This window comes from Phocoena sinus, chromosome 13 (genome assembly GCF_008692025.1).
Source record: "Phocoena sinus isolate mPhoSin1 chromosome 13, mPhoSin1.pri, whole genome shotgun sequence".
NCBI classification, from domain to species: Eukaryota; Metazoa; Chordata; class Mammalia; order Artiodactyla; family Phocoenidae; genus Phocoena; species Phocoena sinus.
This window is the reverse complement of record NC_045775.1, coordinates 43,113,806-43,133,588: the sequence shown is the minus strand read 5'-3', so window position 1 is coordinate 43,133,588 and position 19,783 is coordinate 43,113,806.

Sequence of the window (19,783 nt, the reverse complement as noted above, 5' to 3'; positions counted from 1 at the left end):
AATACTTTCTTATATAGAACAGAGTAATACACCCAACTTGGTTCTTCTTTTCCTATTGCTTTGTAATTACAGGTAAATTTTACAATCAGCTTATCAGTCTAGTGGAAAAAAAATGCTGTAGTTTTGAGTGGAATTTGGAAAAATCTACAAATTAGTATCTGGAAAATTTACATTTTTTTATAATAGTGTCTTCCCAGACATTAACATGAAAGGACGCATTACAATTTATCTATACATCATTGACCCCTGAGACAAAAAATACCCTCCCTTAATTAAATAATATAAATAAATAGCTTATTATCCAGAGTTGTAACAATTACACCTTTTGTCCTAACTTTCTTTTAGTGAAAAGAGACAGCAAACTATTATTTCTAGAAGAAGAAGTTGTGCTATGTATTACACGGTGTTGTCATTTAATCTTCACAGTGACTTAAAAAATATGTCAACATAGTAAATAGTACGATATGTTCAAAGTCATTGAGTTGATAAGTGGTGTGATGCTATGACTTTGAGTCAAGGACAAATTCCAAGGGCCTTCCTGTTTCCAAAATTAAACCAGAAGTTCTTTATAACTTTCAGATCAACAGGGTCAGGTATCCATTAATTGTTCATAAGTCAAAGTAAAGGTCCAAACCTTAACTTTTCCTTTTAGTGTTTTATTGTTTATCTGTCTGAAAGTGACTTTTCTAGTTGTATATTAATATTGTCTATTATATTTATGTTAATATACTAAGAATATATTAATGTATGCTAATATTGATATATCAATTAATTATATTATTTATTAGTATTAAATAAGACTTCTCTACTTATTTAATTTTGTTTTCTAAAATTAATGGACAGAAATAACATATTTTAAGAAACCAATGACATTTTATTAAAATAATATGTCTTTTGTGGACCATACCTACTTCTGGCAGAAAGAGATGCAATTATGGAAGCAGTAGGGTTAGGAACATATATAATGTTTTGTGCTTCCTTTTCAATGTTAATGGTTTGTCATTCTGAGACAGGATAGCAGGTTAGAAAGAAAGGTAATTTTTTTTTCAATCCTTGTTAATCAAGAAGTTTTTACAATTTTTAAAAATCTTTCAGTATCATATATGTAATACTACACACCTAAAGTTCCATAGTTAATTTAAATTTTTTGTCTGAATCCATTGCATAGTTCAGGGGTTGGCTGATTTTTAGAGGTGGGAACTTCCCACCATCAAAATGAGCTAGGATATATCAGCATAATTCATCAATCTATTTTTTTTTGAATTTTATTTTATTTCTTTTTTTATACAGCAGGTCCTTATTAGTCATCAATTTTATACACATCAGTGTATACATGTCAATCCCAATCTCACAATTCATCACACCACCACCACCACCCCCCGCTGCTTTCCCCCCTTGGTGTCCATACGTTTGTTCTCTACATCTGTGTCTCAATTTCTGCCCTGCAAACTGGTTCATCTGTACCATTTTTCTAGGTTCCACATATATGCATTGACATATGATATTTGTTTTTCTCTTTCTGACTTACTTCACTCTGTATGACAGTCTCTAGATCCATCCACGTCTCTACAAATGACCCAATTTCTTTCCTTTCTATGGCTGAGTAATATTCCATGTATATATGTACCACAACTTCTTTATCCATTCATCTGTCGACGGCCATTTAGGTTGCTTCAGTGACCTGGCTATTGTAAATAGTGCTGCAGTGAACATTGGGGGGTGCATGTGTCTATTTGAATTATGATTTTCTCTGGGTATATGCCCAGTAGTGGGATTGCTGTATCATATGGTAATTCTATTTTTAGTTTTTTAAGGAACCTCCATACTGTTCCCCATAGTGGCTGTGTCAATTTACATTCCCACCAACAGTGCAAGAGGGTTCCCTTTTCTCCACACCCTCTCCAGCATTTGTTCTTTGTAGATTTTCTGATGATGCCCACTCTAACCAGTGTGAGGTGATACCTCATTGTAGTTTTGATTTGCATTTTTTGAATAATTAGTAATGTTCAGCAGCTTTTCATGTGCTTCTTGGCCATCTGTATGGCTTCTTTGGAGAAATATCTGTTTAGGTCTTCTGCCCATTTTTGGTTGGGTTGTTTGTTTTTTTAATATTGAGCTGCATGAGCTGTTTATATATTTTGGAGACTAATCCTTTGTCCGTTGATTCGTTTGTAGAATTTTCTCCCATTCTGAGGGTTGTCTTTTCGTCTTGTTTATGGTTTCCTTTGCTGTGCAAAAGCATTGAAGTTTCATTAGGTCCCATTTGTTTATTTTTGTTTTTATTTCCATTACTCTAAGAGGTGGATCAAAAAGATCTTGCTGTGATTTATGTCAAAGAGTGTTCTTCCTATGTTTTCCTCTAAGCGTTTTATAGTGTCCGGTCTTAACATTTAGGTCTCTAATCCATTTTGACTTTATTTTTGTGTATGGTGTTAGGGAGTGTTCTAATTTCATTCTTTTACATGTAGCTATCCAGTTTTCCCAGCACCACTTATTGAAGAGACTGTCATTTCTCTATTGTATATCCTTGCTCCTTTGTCATAGGTTAGTTGACCACACGTGAGTGGGTTTATCTCTGGGCGTTCTATCTTGTTCCGTTGATCTGTGTTTCTGTTTTTGTGCCAGTACCATATTGTCTTAATTACTGTAGCTTTGTAGTATAGTCTGAAGTAAGGGAGTCTGATTCCTTCAGCTCCGTTTTTTTCCCTCAAGACTGCTTTGGCTATTCAGGGTCTTTTGTGTCTCTGTACAAATTTTAAGATTTTTTGTTCTAGTTCTTTAAACGCCATTGGTCATTTGATATTTTGTGTGAGAAGGTGCAATGAATAAGTCTGATGTGTACTCTTAGGCAGTGCATGTCAATTAATTGTGAGCATATTTTCATTGTCTTTCTCTTCTGCTACCTGACTTATAGAATGTTCAGTAGCTTATTAACACCACATATAATAACTGATCTGGTGATAGTCAGAGAGGAAAAATTGTCCAGTTAGTTGTCTTTGCTCCTTCCTTGTATTTTTTATTAATTTTTTTTTTCCTGAGGGGAAAACAGAAGAAGGAGCCTTGCATTATCAAAATAAGTGTGTATATTAACTCTTTTCTTAAAAATAGAAGTTGGCAACAGGATGGGTATAGAAGATGTTGACCTGGACATAACAACACATACATAAAAATATGACCAAATAAAGTTGTAATTTATTTTTGCAACAGGATGGTAGGAATTTCAAAATCAAGTTGTCATGGGATAAAAAATGTGGAAAAGTTCATTAAAAAGTATAAGCTAAAATAAGTCAATCACTTGTAATGAGCAAAAGAGACAAAGTACTGGGATTAATGAACTGGAAATTGCCTAATTAAGATGTGGGGTAGTTTTAAGCTTTTAAAAGCTTATCCTAGAATTTAAGGTGTGATGTATTGAATTACAAGATAATCACCAGTCCTTATGCTAAAATATGGAGTATGTATCAGTGTAATATCCAAATGATTTTTATCAGTCATCATATATGAAAATTTTGAATCAGATTCTCATTTTGGAGGAATCTTTATAGGGAGGATGTTAATAAACAATTAAAATAAGAATTGCCTCATACGAGGAAAAAGACAAGTTTTTGTCCTTTGGAAAGAGTTTAATATTGAAAGATATGTTCTAAGATGGTCATTAAAGAAGATGTAAAGATTCGCTCTAAATTTAAATTAATCCCCCCTCTTTTAAGTTTTTGAAAGAATTTTTTATTGAAATATAGTTGACTTACAATATTAGTTTCCGGTGTACAACATACTGATTTGATGTTTTTATATATTATATTCCACATAAAGTTTTTTTTTAACATCTTTATTGGAGTATAATTGCTTTACAATGGTGTGTTAGTTTCTGCTTTATAACAAAGTGAATCAGCTATATATATACATATATCCCCATATCTCCTCCCTCTTGCGTCTCCCTCCCACCCTCCCTATCCCACACCTCTGTGTAGTCACAAAACACCGAGCTGATCTCCCTGTGCTATGCAGCTGCTTCTCACTAGCTATCTGTTTTACATTTGGTAGTATATATAAGTCCATGCCACTCTCTCACTTCGTCCCAGCTTACCCTTCCCCCTCCCCGTGTCCTCAAGTCCATTCTCTACATTTGCATCTTTACTCCAGTCCTGCCCCTACGTTCTTCAGAACCTTTTTTTTTTTTTTAGATTCCATATATATGTGTTAGCATACGGTATTTGTTTTTCTCTTTCTGACTTCTTATTTGTAGTGAGGTGGATGGACCTAGAGACTGCCACATAAAGTTTTTATAAAATATTGGCTATATACCTTGTGCTGTTCATTGCATCCTTGTATCTTATTCTGACCACAAAAATAAGGATTACTAATATTGTCATGTAAAAGTTTGTCTCATTTTCAAAAGTCTATCGAAATTGGGAGCTATAGGTCAAATAAAGACCCTTAACATGAAGTAATGTGGATAAAAATTCAGAGAAAGAAACATGCAGCCAACTTAGATGTGACAAATGTTAGAGGTGACTAAAGGTAAATAAATACTTTAGGAACAATATCACAATCAAATCTTATTTCTCCCAAATATGTTAACCAAAATCACAGAGATAAGAAAATCCATCTTTAGTGACAGATGTTATTAAATTTGGCAGAAATAACCAAAGAGGATATATAAGAGTGTTGAATGTGTGACTATTCTGTTTCTTTCTCCCTGGCAGTTTGTTTTTGTAGGGGGGAGGTAAAGCAGAAAAAATAATGGAATACAGCTATTAAATTTAGGAAGTCCTTGAAAAAAATTGTATGAAGTAGGGAGGAGGAAATGAGCACCAGTATGTATTAGAAGATATAACCATGGTAACTTGACCCCAAGATTGTAGGACTTAATTAGTATATGTGGACTCTATTTCTAGTTTTCTGTTGCCAAGTGTACTGTAAGATCAGCAGCATTAAATATTGCTTGATTTACCCATATATCTTCCTATCCTGAGATAATCAGAGAAGGAATAACTTCTGCGGTGGTCAGGATGATGCAAAGCAGCATCAGAATTTACTTTCCCAGTAAAAATAAAGATATTCAAAAACATTTCCACTGTTTGAAGTGTAGTAACAGGTATCAGATTTCAGGAACTATACTTTATAATAACTAGAAAATACTGAATAAAATATATCTGATATCAAAACTGAATTTGCTCAAAAGGAAACAGGAAGGAAAAACATTGGTGCTAAAATTCAATCCACATATCCTGCTAGCATAATCCCTGCTTCTCTGGAGAGGAAAGATGGCCTGTTAACCAAGAACCAAGTCATACGATGACAGCTAATTTCGTAACTTGACTCTACAGCCAAGTTATGATGTAATGGTTTCAGGTTTGGCTTGAGTCACAGATGAAAACTTAGAGCTCTTAATACTCCTTCACTGCTAATTTCTCCCTTAACCTGTGTGAGGGGATCAAAAATAGCACAAAAGGCAATTAGAAGCTTAAAGTAGCAGTGCATGTATAGGGATGCCATGTTAGTAATAGGAAACACAGAGGGGAACCTTGTTCACTTACCCTCCATCTCTCAATATAAGAAATAAGATACCTCTTAAAAATAGAGCTCTGCAGGTTCCTGAGTCTCTGAGCCAGAAACAGTAGATTCAATGGAATTCTTAGACAGAATTCTGTAATCCTTCATGGCCACCATCCTCCAAAGGAAGTATCAATGACCAGGGACCTGAACAGACATTTCTCCAAAGAAGACATGCAAATGGCCAACAGGTATATGAAAAAATTCTCAATGCACTAATCATTAGGACATTTAAAATCAAAACCACGATAAAGTATCACCTCATACCTGTCTGTACACCTGTATCAACAAAAACAAAAGACAAGTGTTGGCAATGATGTGGAAAAATCGGAGCCCTGGCATCCTGTTGGTGGGAAGCAAAATGGTGTAGCCATCATGGAAATCAGTATGGAGGCTCCTCAAAAAAACTAAAAATAGGAGTATCATCTGATCCAGCAATCCCACATCTAGGTATTTATCCAAAAGAATTTAAATCAAGACCTTGAAGAGATATTAGCTTCTTATTTTCATTGCAGTGTGATTTACAATAACCAAGATTTGAAAACAACCTAAATGTCAACAGTTGAATGGATAAAGAAAATGTGGTATATACCTACAATGGAAAGTAATTCAGCCTTAAAAGGAAGGAAATTCTGACACATGGTACAACATGGATGAGGCTTGAGGGCATTTTGCTAAGTGAAATAAGCTAGTCCTGGAAAGACAAACACTGCATTATTCCTCTTACATGAGGTATCTAAAACAGTCAAATTCATAAAATCAGACAGTGGAATAGTGATTGCCCAGGGACTGGAGGGAGGGGGAAATGGGAAGTTACTAATTAACAGGCATAAAGTTTCAGTTAAGCAAGATAAATTAACTCTAGGGATCTGTTGTACTATGTTGTACCAGTAGTCAACAATAGCAGACTGAACACTTAAATTTTTTGAGTATAGCTTTCATGTTGTGCTCTAACAACAATGAAAATAAAAGAAGGTGGGAAGCTAATCAGGATATGATATTTAGGGAAATTCCCTGAGGAGATACTATGTAAATTAACATCTGAGAGGTGAGAAGGGGTGAGTAGTGTTAAGTATATTGAGAAAATGGTTTTGACAGAAAAAAGAGGAAGTACAAAGTACCTGAGGAAGGAAACTGAAGGCCATTGTGGATAGAGGATAGTAAAAAAAAAAAAGAACATCATAAGCTAGATGGGATTGGGTGATGGGGCTTTGTGGATGAGTAACTTCTGATGCCATACCCTGAAATCAAAATTTGGGTTCTTATTTATTGACCTTCAGTTTTTTTTCTTGCCCTGTTTATATTTGCTCACAGAGATTTGTATTTTTTTTTTACTCCTCACCCTTTACTATCCATAAATGAAAGTCTTAAATTTCATTTTATTTTACAGAATCTGATACAAAGCTTTCTCCAGCAGTTTGTTTTTCACATTTCATAAACATCTAGTTCATAGTTCATATGGTATAACGTATTAGGCTTATAACTTATTAGCCAAATTAAAATAAAACATTTAATAGGATGTAAACAACAGAGCACAACTTATAGACATATATTTCTTATTATTTTTAAATTTCATTGGTTGGTTATGGGCATATAAAATCTATGAGATGTCATAGGAACAGTAACCCATACTACCTTGAGTTTCTCCCTTTCTAGTGCCAATCCAAAAAAAGTTGTTACCTATATGATCAACATTCCTCCAGATTTCATTTGTTTCTGGATAGATTGAAGTTAGAACTATACATCATCAACACTGTCTACCACTTTTCACCTTAAAACTCCCATCAGTGAGTGACACATACCCAACAACCTGACCTGAACTTGCAATATAGTCATAGAATGTAAGGGAACTTAAGAGAGCCCCTGATCTTTTGTTAAAAAAGAAAAAGATATTAAACTTACTGAAAAAGAATAATTGAACAATTGCTGTGGGGGGCAGGAGATATATGTAAATCCCTGTACCTTTCTTTAATTTTTCTGTGAACCCTCCCCCAAAACAAAAACAATTGCCAAGTTCTTTAACTGTTCTCTTGGGTTTTCAAAACATGAAACAACTAATTCTTCCTGAAAAACTCAATGTCTTTTCCTCTACCTATTGATTCCAGCCAGTTGCTCATTCCATGATCTATTCCTGAACCAAGATTACTCTGTAATAAAGGTATGGCCAGTATTCACAATTAGCTAAGTAACATCAAAAGACATCCTCAACTCACTCAATTAACGACTCAATTTTATGGACCAAAGTAGGGGACTAAGTCCATTCTTACCCCAACTAACTTGCATATCCTTTTCTACAAATCATGGGAACTCAGGAAAGTAATGAGAAACAATAAATACTCACATGGTAGTCTTAAAAAGACAGTAATTATCAACAAAATATTTTTTCAGATAAGAAAGCTTTTCAAGGTATATATCCTCTGTAGCATTACTGTGTATTCACTTGATCTCACTAAATGCCATTTGAAGACGGAGATTTCTTTTGAAATTATGCATGGGAACACTAAAGTAATCAGTTTTCATTTCTCCTTTCTTTTGTTTTCACCCTCTTTAGCTCTCCTGTTAAAATCAGTCTGAATGGCAAAGATAGGCTGCCCTTGTTCTTGTTTCTCGCTTTATCACTACCCTTAGAAAAGTGCCCAGAGGTTCCTTTTTCAATTTTTGTATTATTTCTCTGTCTTACTCTCTCTATTATCTGCCATTTCTCAAAAGGGTAGAGTCGGCAAACCTTCATAATTCTAGGATTTAAGCTAGGAGGGTGATAGGTAGCTAACAGATTATTGAGTTAGTTTGCAGTAAAGAAGAAAAAGGAAGCTATAGAACTTTTTAGGTATGCATTAGCTCTTCAAAATGTCTAATAAATTGCTACTCATTCATTCATGTTCTACTTATCCTTTTCAAGACAACACTGTTAACTTTGCTCTTTTCAGTAGAATAAGTGGAATATTCAAGAGAACTTTAGGATTTCTTAATTCACCTCATCATTTTCTTGAGAAAGACTGATCTTTGAAAGTAGCTGACTTGATAAAACAAATACCTTTTATTACTGTAGAGAAAGCATCCTTTACGTGAAAAGAGTGAAAGCAGTGAGACTTTGCTGGTGGTGTAGTGTATAAGACTCTGTGCTCCTAATGCAGGGGGCCTGGGGTTTGATTCCTGGTCAGGGAACCAGATCCCACATGCATGCTGCAACTAAGAGTTCTCATGCCACTACTAAGGATCCTGCCTGCTGCAACTAAGACCTGGTGCAACCAAATAAAGAAATAAAATATTAAATAAAAAAAGAGTGAAAGCAGTTAGTTGGATGAGTAAGTAAAAGCAGAAGAATGTTTCCCTCAATGTGAGATATTTGAGAAGAAATACAATATCAAAAAACTAAGGCATTCATGGAATTAACACTTATGTAACTAAGCAGATTCCAAAATTGATTGTGATAACTCTATAATTTATTCTAATTATGTGATCACTGAGAGGAGATAAGGAGAGTATTATACTGGCATAAGGGAGCAATGATGGAGCCACAAAACCAAGCTCAGTAAGTTACGATGTTTGGATATGTTGGAGCCCACTGTTTTCCTTAATAAAATCAAACTGAGAATACCCAATGTAGGCAAAGGAGGAGAGAGAATCATCTTATGCAAAAGATTTTTGAGTCTAGCATTCCCAAAGGTTTACTTCCTCTGAGGCTCTGGCCTCTACTGCTTATGATCTATGTGACCGTGAATAAATTGCTTAACTTTTCTGTGCCCCAAGTTTTCTCATCTACTAATGGGCTTATGAATAGCACTATCAATTAATGATGTTGATAGAATGAAAAGGCATAGAACTTAGAAGAATGACCGGAATATTTTATTCTATTTTTATTAATGCTTTTGCCACTACACAGGTCTTAGTGGGATATTCTTTCCCTTTAATGCTCCTCCCTAAGTGGTCACCTGAATATTCTTCCCAAACAATCTATAACTGATAATTTTTAGAATAGATCATTTAAACAAAACCTTATTAAATACTCAGAGCTAACAGACGAGAAAACACTGAGCTATACTACATAATTGGATCATCCAGCTTATAAAATGTAGGTCTCTCATCTTCATCTTGAACTGGCCTTAAAGATCTCTCAATATCTAGCAGCTGGTCATGGAAACATGGTAAAAGCCTTCATAAGTTCATTTCTAAATAATCCCTAGGAGAGTTCAACTTCTCAAAATGCAAATGTAACGCCATAATTTACAAAGACAGCTGAGAAATTCGTTTTTGATCTGTTTGATGTGTTGAAGCCCTCATTTAAAATTTTTGTTTCCTCTTTCAAGACATCCCTCTTCCATAGATGAAATAGAAAGTGTTGTTTCTCCTCTTCAAGGGAGAGCCCACCATTATATAGTTCAGGCCCTTATCCTGTGAATTGCAGACTGTCACTGTGGTCAGAATGTAACATGGCACCACAGACCTCCTTTCACAGGACAACCAAGAGGGACAAGATTTGTACAGAGCAGGTAACCACAATGGGGAATCATTGAAGAGAAACCAAAAGCTAATTCAGGCAAAAAGCATTTCCCTCACTGACAGGTTGAAGTGTGAGAAATGTCTAATATTCACCTCTATGGATTAAGAATGAGGTCTTTGCTAAAATGAAAAGCTGTTTGGCAACAATGCATCATTGTAACTTCAGCCATGGGTATAACAAGCTTAATGCAAGTTGGTGTATTAGAAAAGCCAGTTAGTAACCCAAATGGAATGAAAGATGGGATAGGAAAAGCCTCCGAATGGATTGTGAACTGGGCCACTAGCTCCTTACTTTTAAGAAGGGTAGTGGTAAAATATTTTGGCTAAATAGAGGACAGCATGAGCCCATGAGTCAGACATTGTAGCCATAAGGCAGAGGGTCCATGGGGAAAGGTTTAGACAGGGTAGCTAAGAACAGAGCAAAGGGAATGCAAAGCTCTAGTTTATGATCATTAATTATATGAGTGACTGAAACTATAAACAGACAAATGTCGAAATCTGATAAAGCTAGACAGAACTTTAGAGATCAAACCTTTTGAACATTCCTGCCTAAAATTTTTGGACAGTTCAAAAAGTGGCCATGCATGTGGAATTTAAAAAATACTAGAGTTTCAGGAGGAGACATATGTTAGGACAAGATTCACATACAAAAAAAAGACAGGATCTCAAGTGTGGTTAATGCCTTTTTTTTTTTTTTCTTTCTCATATCTGTTCAGAAAAGGAAAAAAAAAAGAGATAAAGAGGGAGCATGAAAGAGGAGACTGCCTCTGTAGCTAGAAGTATTTATAGATAACCCTTTGGAGAGCACAGTGGAGTGGCAGGGTTAGAAGGTGCAATAGTTCTTTTACTACGATGACATTCAGGGGAAATTGCAGGCACTGCCACCTGACTAGCGCTTAAGTATCTGTAGTGAACTTAGGCATTTACCATTGAAAATGAGTAATAAGCCTGTGTTAAAAAGATAACTCTGCTCTCTGTGTAATATATAAAAGGAGGTAATGAAATTAAATCCTAGCCCATCTTATCCAGATTGTGCTGGCCTCAGCTATTTGCCTGGCTTTGGGCAGTCACCTAGAAATTGAATGCTATAGCCACAGAGGATTAGAATTAAAACGCACCTGAGAAGTTTCTAGGCTGAAAGTTCCATACTCCAAAGCATGCAATTGAATAGACACACAGTGTCTACAATTGTTCATTTTCACTGTTGGTATTTAAAAAAAAAAATTCAATCGTTAAAATAAAACCTTTAAGATTTTTAAATAAAATAAAAGCTAGGTCATTAAGAACTATCTGTTCCAGGTTTGCCTCTACCTAGCTATGTGATTGATGAAGTCACTTCATCTCTGTGGGGTCTCCCTGCTCCCTTAAAGTGCTGCACTTTATGTAACACAGCTTCTCTCTTCTAAGACTGCATGGTTCTGTATGGGAGGCATGGCTGGTGCTCATGTTCTAAGTCTCTTTTTATCTTCCCAGCCTCCTGTTAGGCAGGACCATTGGACTTATTGTCAGTGTGCTCTGAGTAGAGGTGACATGGTTCCCTTCTAGGCAGAACCATAGAAGAGCAGAGTGAGAACACCATGAGGACTCTTAACTCGCCACAATGAACATGGTAGTTGTACCTTCTACATGATGCAGTCTCAGATTGTGCACCCTCTGTTGTCTGGGTCCCCGAGTAGCAAAGTTTACCTACCAAATAATGGTTAACATGTGTGAGTGGGTCAATTTTTTAATCATGCCCACCACTAGTTTATAAAAGCAACTTATAGTAGAGGTCACACGTGATTTAAAACATGTTATTTGTAAAGTATTTTATAGGTAATGGAATCATATAACTGAAAGGGGTGTTTGAGATCATTCATTCAAATATCTCATTTTATAGATATGAAAATTTTGGCTCTAAAGAAAATAATGACATTGACAAGTAAGAGCTTAGTGTCATTTAATACTTGTCTATATATAACTAGTATGATTGACGTTCAATTTCTATGATTTTCTGAAAACTATAAGACAATAAGGCAATTGTGTATTCTCAGAATGTAGGTATATTTCAAGATAAGCCATCTTGAAATTTTAAAATGTTTTGGACTAATTTGATGAGATGGATATTTTAGTTTTCTAAAACTTAAAAATTTTGTATTTTATTTGGAAAAAAAATTAAGGTACTACAATATTCCCTCTCCTTAAGCTTGTGACAGTTGACTTAGAAAAATCCATTTTTCAAATAGAGTAGAAATAAATGATGAACCCCTTTAAGCCACCATATAATCATAAAACTTTTTCAAGGTGAGAACAAAAATTATAAAGATTATTTTGAATCTAGTTCACTCAATTTAAAGTTTGGACATATTGGGTAACTTTTCCTTGGTCACATAACAAATTAATGGCAGAACAAAGACAGGTAATATATATTTTTAATAATTTTTTTCATTCAGCCCTATCAACTGCCATGTGAGTGTGTGGGCAAAAAATTATTACTCCCTTCTATAAGTAGGGTGATGTTGCTGACATGGGGCAACACCAGGACAAGACACTAGTCTTCCCTGTCTTTTCATCAGGTAAACTCTACTCACCATTATGACCTCAAGTAAATATCTCTCATTCATGAAAGTTTTCTTTAACCTGCTATAGCGAATAGATTCCCTGATTGTTTTACAACATAGTACTTTTCTTTCTGTGGGCTTTTCATAAGTCGAAATACTTTTGTTTTTAATTCTTCAGTAAGCACTCCATAAATGAATGAAATATTTAATGAATCCATTGCTCTTTTCACTTGAAATATCTTTCCTCTACTGCTGCATTATTTTAGGTTGCTTACTACGGTGATAAAATTGAATTTTTTCTAAAAATATATAGCTGAGTTCACTTTTATTTATACTGATTTTCTAAGTAAGTTGGAGACAAGTGAAATGCTAAACATATCTTCAATATTAGTTTAGGATGCGGATTTTTCTTCCAAGACATGTTCCCTTATAGCAGGCAATCAAAGTGCTTAACAACTGTAGTAAATGTGAAAAATGTTCATAGTCTACTTCTCTTCCCTTGTGTGAACTGGCTTGTCACTGCCAACTCAAATGAAAAGTTGGATTGACATGCTATAAGGACTATAAAATAATTCATCACTACAGTTAAACATTGTTAAATATTTCAAGGTATTGCCAACATCAGGGAGCCATGTGTCTCCAGAGCCTGTGAAAGAGGACAGCATTTGTTGAAATTAAACCTTTTCCTGCTTGTCACATACATGTAGAAATTTTAGAATTACTTTCATTAAAGGTAATACTTTGTTTCCTTGCCCAACTCCTTATCCTTCCAAGATTGATGCTAATTCGATCTTTTTCTAACACAATTTGATCCTGTCAACTTCCCTGTTTGAAAACCTTCCAGAGCTGTTCCATGACTCTGGGGTAAGTTCAAACTTCCCAGCGTAGCATTTATCATTATCCAAAATGATGACAAAACTGCTTACCAATCACATTTCTTACTCTTCCCCTAAACCAAAGTCTGTGTTCCTCCTACGAACTATCTACTCTGATACTGTCTTTACTCATGTTCCCATTCCTTTGCCTGGCCCTCTCCTGTTGTCACTTTGTCTTCATCCTACTTGATTTTCCATTTTACTTTTCTGCTTTATCTGCAAATCAAGAGCTCAATCGCTACCTCCTCAGAAGTCCATTATTGTCTTTTTTTCCCCCCATTTCCAGCTGGAAGTAACACAACCCTAGCCCAATTATACACCCTCATTTGAATTCCTGTGAACTTCTTCACTGCAGTATCCATTAATTGGTTTTGGGTTTTAATAGTGCTTAGTAGAATCTTTGCACATTCTAAGGGCTTAGTAATATAAAGTATGGGCATAAAGCATGATTGAAACATTTAAAAACTAGCCTCAGATATGTTGAAAATGGACAACAAGAAGCACTTAAAATCTCAGATTTTAAAATCTAATCAGCAAATAACGGATTTGGGGATTGTGAGATTTTATAAAATGGGATTTCTTGATAAGCAAAGTAAAACAGAGAAATATTTTCCCTAATTACCATTAGTAAGTGGAGTAAGGGAAGAAAATGGGTTATTATCAAATTCTTATATTTTATAAGTGACGCGTTATAAATGTATAGCCTTTGCAATGTCACCAGGTGGACGTGTGTTGTAACAAAATAGCTTCAACCAAGGAGGTCACCGGAAGACCTGGACCATCCATTTCGGTCCGCGGTAGTAAGCGAAGCATTGCAAACTACCACGTTAAGCTTAAGCGCAAAGCAAAGTTTATTTAAGCATAGGTACACTCTCAGAGAGGGAAAGAGACAGAGAGAGAGCAGGCTGTTTCTGAGAGCAGGCTGTTTCAGCGAAGTGAAGCAAGCCGAAAGAAAAGTTTGTGGAAGCAAAGATAACACTCTCAGAGAGAGAGAGTGGGCTGTCTCTGCAAATTGAAAGCATTCCTGTACAGGTTTAAGGGTGCTTTTAAGAAGCGTTTGGCAGGGAGGCGAGGGTGAGTGACAGGGGATCATTATTTGATTGACAGTCCCGACTTTGTCTTCCTTCCAAAGTAGAATATTAGCCATTCTGTCAAATTTCAATTTGAGGAAGATTTTACAGTTAATCAGGATGCCATCACTTCTTCCATTTTGTTCAATGATAATTTGTAAAAGCCTATCCATGAAACCCTCTAAAGAGCTGAAAGTATTTATTTATCTGGCCAGCTAAGAAAAAAATCAGGCTTAGGAGCACCAACAATGAATTAGCAGATAAACTGATGAGGAAAATATAATTTGCCTCTTCTCAGATTATAATCTTAAGGGACAAAGGAAAGAGAAGGATTTTTTGGAAGTATTTCAATGAACACGAATAGTGGAATTTAATTTCCTTAAACTCACAGCTCTGGTTTCCTAGTTTCTTTCAAGAATGACAGAAGTGAATACAAGTGGTTTTTAGCATTACAAACTAGCATTAATTTGGACAAATATTTTGCTGTTATTTCTTGATTATTTTACTTGATTAATTTTTAATTATGCACACATAATTAGTAAACTAATTGTGCATATTAGTTTTCCTTGTGTACTTTTTACTGTAGTTCTTGGCCAGGCTAACACTCCCAAAAAGCAAAGATTGGCTTCCCAGCTTCAAGGAATCTCTATGATGACAGGCAAGGAAGCTTGGTTACCAGGCTCTTGAGTCACACAGGCAATTTCCCCTTGATCTGTACTTTTAAATTTCGGACAGACCCTTCAAAATCTGAAACTCTGGAGATGAAACATTTAGGCAAAAAACGGTTTACAGTCCTTGAGATTCAGTATCCGCACATTGAGTATCTCTCTCTCAGTGCCTCTTTTCACTGATGTAAAAGCATCGGCTTAATTTGCAGAGCTGAGGACATCATTAACTGCAGCTTCAGATAAAGCATTTCAAAAAAAAGTTCTGAAGCAGGAAACTTACAACACTCTGAAAACTGGAAACTTTTAACTTTTTCCGTCATTATTCCAAAGTTCAAAATCAAAAGTGAACTCAGACTTTAAGAAAAATGTTTGTCTATTCATGGAGCATGATTTCCCACAACCCTCTCCTTAATTATTTTATAAGTTGTTTTTTTCATTGGGCAGGATGCCATTATAAAAATCCTTGGGGAATTTACTAGCACTGTCATAGTGATCCTGTTTGAACTTAAATTTTAAAGCTTACATGCACATCTTCTGAGTTCAAGTGTTCTCAACTTATATAAACTCATAATTGTATATATGGTGATGAATTCCACTGTAAAGGTGGGCACTTGCTTATATGATACCAGTGGCCACTCAATGGAGAATTGCTGTTTTCCTATTGAGAAGTATTCACATATTCAAATTCACATCTCTCCATTTTTTTTTCAATAACCACTGCTACTACCTTGTTCAGTCAGTTTTTCTTTCTTGGATAGCTACAGAGTTTGCCAACTCTTGAGAACCTACTACACATTCTTTGTCCTGAACCTAGAATGAGTTTCTAAAGTACAAATTTGATTATGTCATCCCCTTGCTTAAAACTCTCTCATACCTATGTGTTGCTAGGATAATGTGCAAACTCTTTATAAAGCAGCCAAGTCCATAATGAAATGGTCCCTTTGTAAGTCCTTGAGTCCTTGAGTACAAGGACTGTCATCTAACTATTTGTATCTCTGGTATCTAGTAAGGTGTCTAGCAATTCTAAGCACAAGCTTAGGATGCAATGAGCATTGATGGAATGTCTGTTGAATGAGTCATGTGAGTAGAATCATCTTATCTACTACATTTCAAAATGTATTGTTCTCCATCATTTAAAAAAATCCTCTGACAACTTAAATATATCTGTCTCTTCAGAATGACATTTCTTGAAAAGAGGTTTTTCTTTGTTTTCTTATATATCACTAATTCCTGTGGATTTTTTGAAGTCCCCCGTTGTGTTTTCACTACATACATATGCTATGTCATGCAATTGCTTTTCCAAAAATTTTAACATCCATACTTTGTAAAGTCCAAAGTTAATCATTATATGTTTCTTCCAAACAATATAAATATACTGGAACACCTTAATTCATATTGCTCTGCACCCAATTTTTACAGTCTTTTCTGGTATTTTAGATTTTTTTTCCTTTTTAACCCCACAAATTTGACATTATACTTATGATTTATTTTTAATAGCCATTATTAGTTTAAATTTACCCATATAGTTACCAGATTCTGTACTTGCCATCTCATCTTGAATATTAATTGTGGAATTGTTTTGTTGTTCCTGAAGTACACCCATTAGCAATCTCTGTGGAAAGTTCTTTTGGTGACAAAATTTGTAAGCTCTGAAAATATCTTCATTTTGGCCTTGTTCATGAAAGATATTTGTAGTAGACATGCAATGTAAGATTGACAGTTATATTTTCTCAGCTCACTAAAGATGTTAATCGACTATCTTCGGGATTCCATTGTTGCTATTAAAAAAGTCAAACGTCAGTCTAATTGGTGTTTGAAGAGGATCTTCCTTTCCTCTCTGGCTGCTTTTATGATATTCTAATTTTATTTTTTTATAAATTGCATTTTTATTCTTTTAAAAAACATATTAAACATAATTATTTTCCATTTTATGATCATTCCAGTGTCTGAAGTTCTTGTTGATTTGTTTCTGTTTTCTGCAGTTACTGCTGGCTCCTGTTCATTCTGCCTTCTGTTCCTATATATTTCATGATATTTTATTGTGGTCTCAAATTTCTTGGAATTTTATGTGTGGTAGTTCTTTGATGACTGAGTTAAACTTGTTTTCCCCCCAAAATTTTGTATTTGAATCTGACAGATACCTGAAAGCAATAAAAATTTCAGACATCTTTTTCACCCTAAGGATTTTCAGATCATATAATATACATAATTCAGGTGCTGATTCTTCAGGAATTCAGATTTTGCATTCAGATTTAATGAGACTTTTTTGTTTTTGTTTTTATTTTTCAATTTCCCATCTACCCAGAATAAAAGTCAAAATTAGCAATTATCTTTTCTATATGTTTTGTTTTTTTCTAGTTTACCTTTAGGGACACCAGCTTTACATAGAATATCTTTTTATACAGTCAGCTTTGTCACTGTCTGTTGTAGTATCATCAGTGAGAAATTCATTGTCACTAGAGTTTGAAAGAAACCTCGGGGCAAAAGCTGACCTCACTGTGAGCTTCTCTCTTAGACTTTCCACTTGTACTTTGTTTTGAGGCCTCTGACTGTTTATTTTTAAATTTCTCCTTAGCTCAGCAAAGCTTTTAGAATGGTTTGTTTTAATATATTTTAGCCAGGGTTATTAGTTGTTTTGGGCAGGAGCTTTATTTAGGTTATCTCTTTAGTCATGCATCAGGAAATAGAATTTTCTCCTTGATGCATTCCTGTCTAAATCTTTTGCCTATCTTTATGAAACTTCCAAATGATTTCTTTAGAAAATGGGCACTTTCTAATCTACAATTCATTTGCTTTCTCTATGTATTCTGATACAGTTCACCAAAAAAAATCCTTCTTATATTTCTACCCCTTGAGCTTCCACTACAGGACTTTCTCATTTTCCTCCGTAATTCTAATTCTTAGCTTTTTTACTGAATCATTTTTTTCTGCCCACTCTTTTACTTTTGTTGTTCCCATATGTGTTGGTTAATTTTATGTGCTCTCCTGGCTAGGCTATAGTGCCCAGCTGCTAGGTCAAACACCAGTCTAGATGTTGCTGTGAAGGTATTTTTAAAATGTGGTTAACATTTAAGTTAGCAGATTTTGGATAAACCAGATTGCCCTTTGTAATGTGGATTGGCCTCATCCGATCAGTTGATGGCCTTAAAAGATCCTGATCTCCCAAAGAGGAAGGAATTCTGCCTCCAGACTGCCTTCAGACTGAGGACAGCAACATAAAGTCATGCCAGAATCTCTAGCCTAAAGGGCAACCCTACAAATTTCAAAGTAGCCTTCAAATCACATTATTATTATGTATTATGATGTGATTATGAGATGTTATACATATACAAATGTGTATATATACATAAGTGTATATATAAAAATGTATGTATGTATAAATGTATATGTGTATATATAAGTATATGTATATATGTGTGTATATTATATATATATATATATATATATATATATATATATATATATAGAAAGGCTTTTGGACTTTTGGGATTCTACAGACAGGAAGTGGATAGGTAGAGCACTCTGGCCCCAAACATGTGCTGTCCTTCAAGAAAAGAGAAGAATGACCCCAAAGGCAGTTCAGGATCATTAGGGTTTCCACTAATACCACAGGCCCAAAGGACACAGACCAGGGAGCAGGACTGTCTTCTCCTCAGTTCCTTAGAGTAGGACCAACTCCTCAGTTTGAGAGAGCTGGCTGCCAGAGGCTGCAGCCATAAGAGCCAAGGATCATCTAGGTAGAGAGGTTTGTTCTCACGCCTTAAAATCAAATGGAATTTCTCTGCTAGATTTCAGACTTGCTTTCTGAAATTTACCCTTTCTTTTGATTTCTCTCTTTTGAAGTGGGAATGTTTACCTTGTGCTTGTCCATCATTGCATTTTGGAAGCAGGTAACTTATTTGATGCTTTTACAGGTTCACAACTAGAAAGATATTTTGCCTCAGGATGAATGATATCTCACCCATACCTAATTTAGATGATGGTTAGGTGGCATTTTGGACAGAGGTGATGCTGGAATTTGTTAAGATTTTTCCAGATGTTGTAATTGGGTGAATTATTTACGTTAAAAGGACATGAATTGGTGGGGCGGCAGAGGGTAGAGTGTTATGAAATGAATTATGTTCCTCAAAATTTTATATTTTGAAAATACCCTAGTACCTCAGAATGTGACTTTTCTTGAGATAGGATCTTTACAGAAGTAATCAAATTAAAATGAGATCATTACCAAAAATCCTAATCCAGTATGACTTATATCCTTATAAAAAGGGGATCGTGGACACACAGATGCAGGAAATATCATGTGAAGAGAAAGACTGATTAGATGGCCATCTACAAGTCAAGGAGAGAGGTCTGGAACAGATCATTCCTTCACAACCCTCAGTATGAACCATCCCTGCTGACACCTTGATTTAGGACCTTTCTAGTCTCCCAAACTATGAAATACATTTCTGTGGTTTAAGCCAGCTAGTTTGCGATACTTTTTTTATAGCAGCTTTAGCAAACTAATACACCAGAGGTCTAACCACAGCCCCTTTATTTTCTGTGTTTATCCAATATTTTCAGAAGTTGTTGGC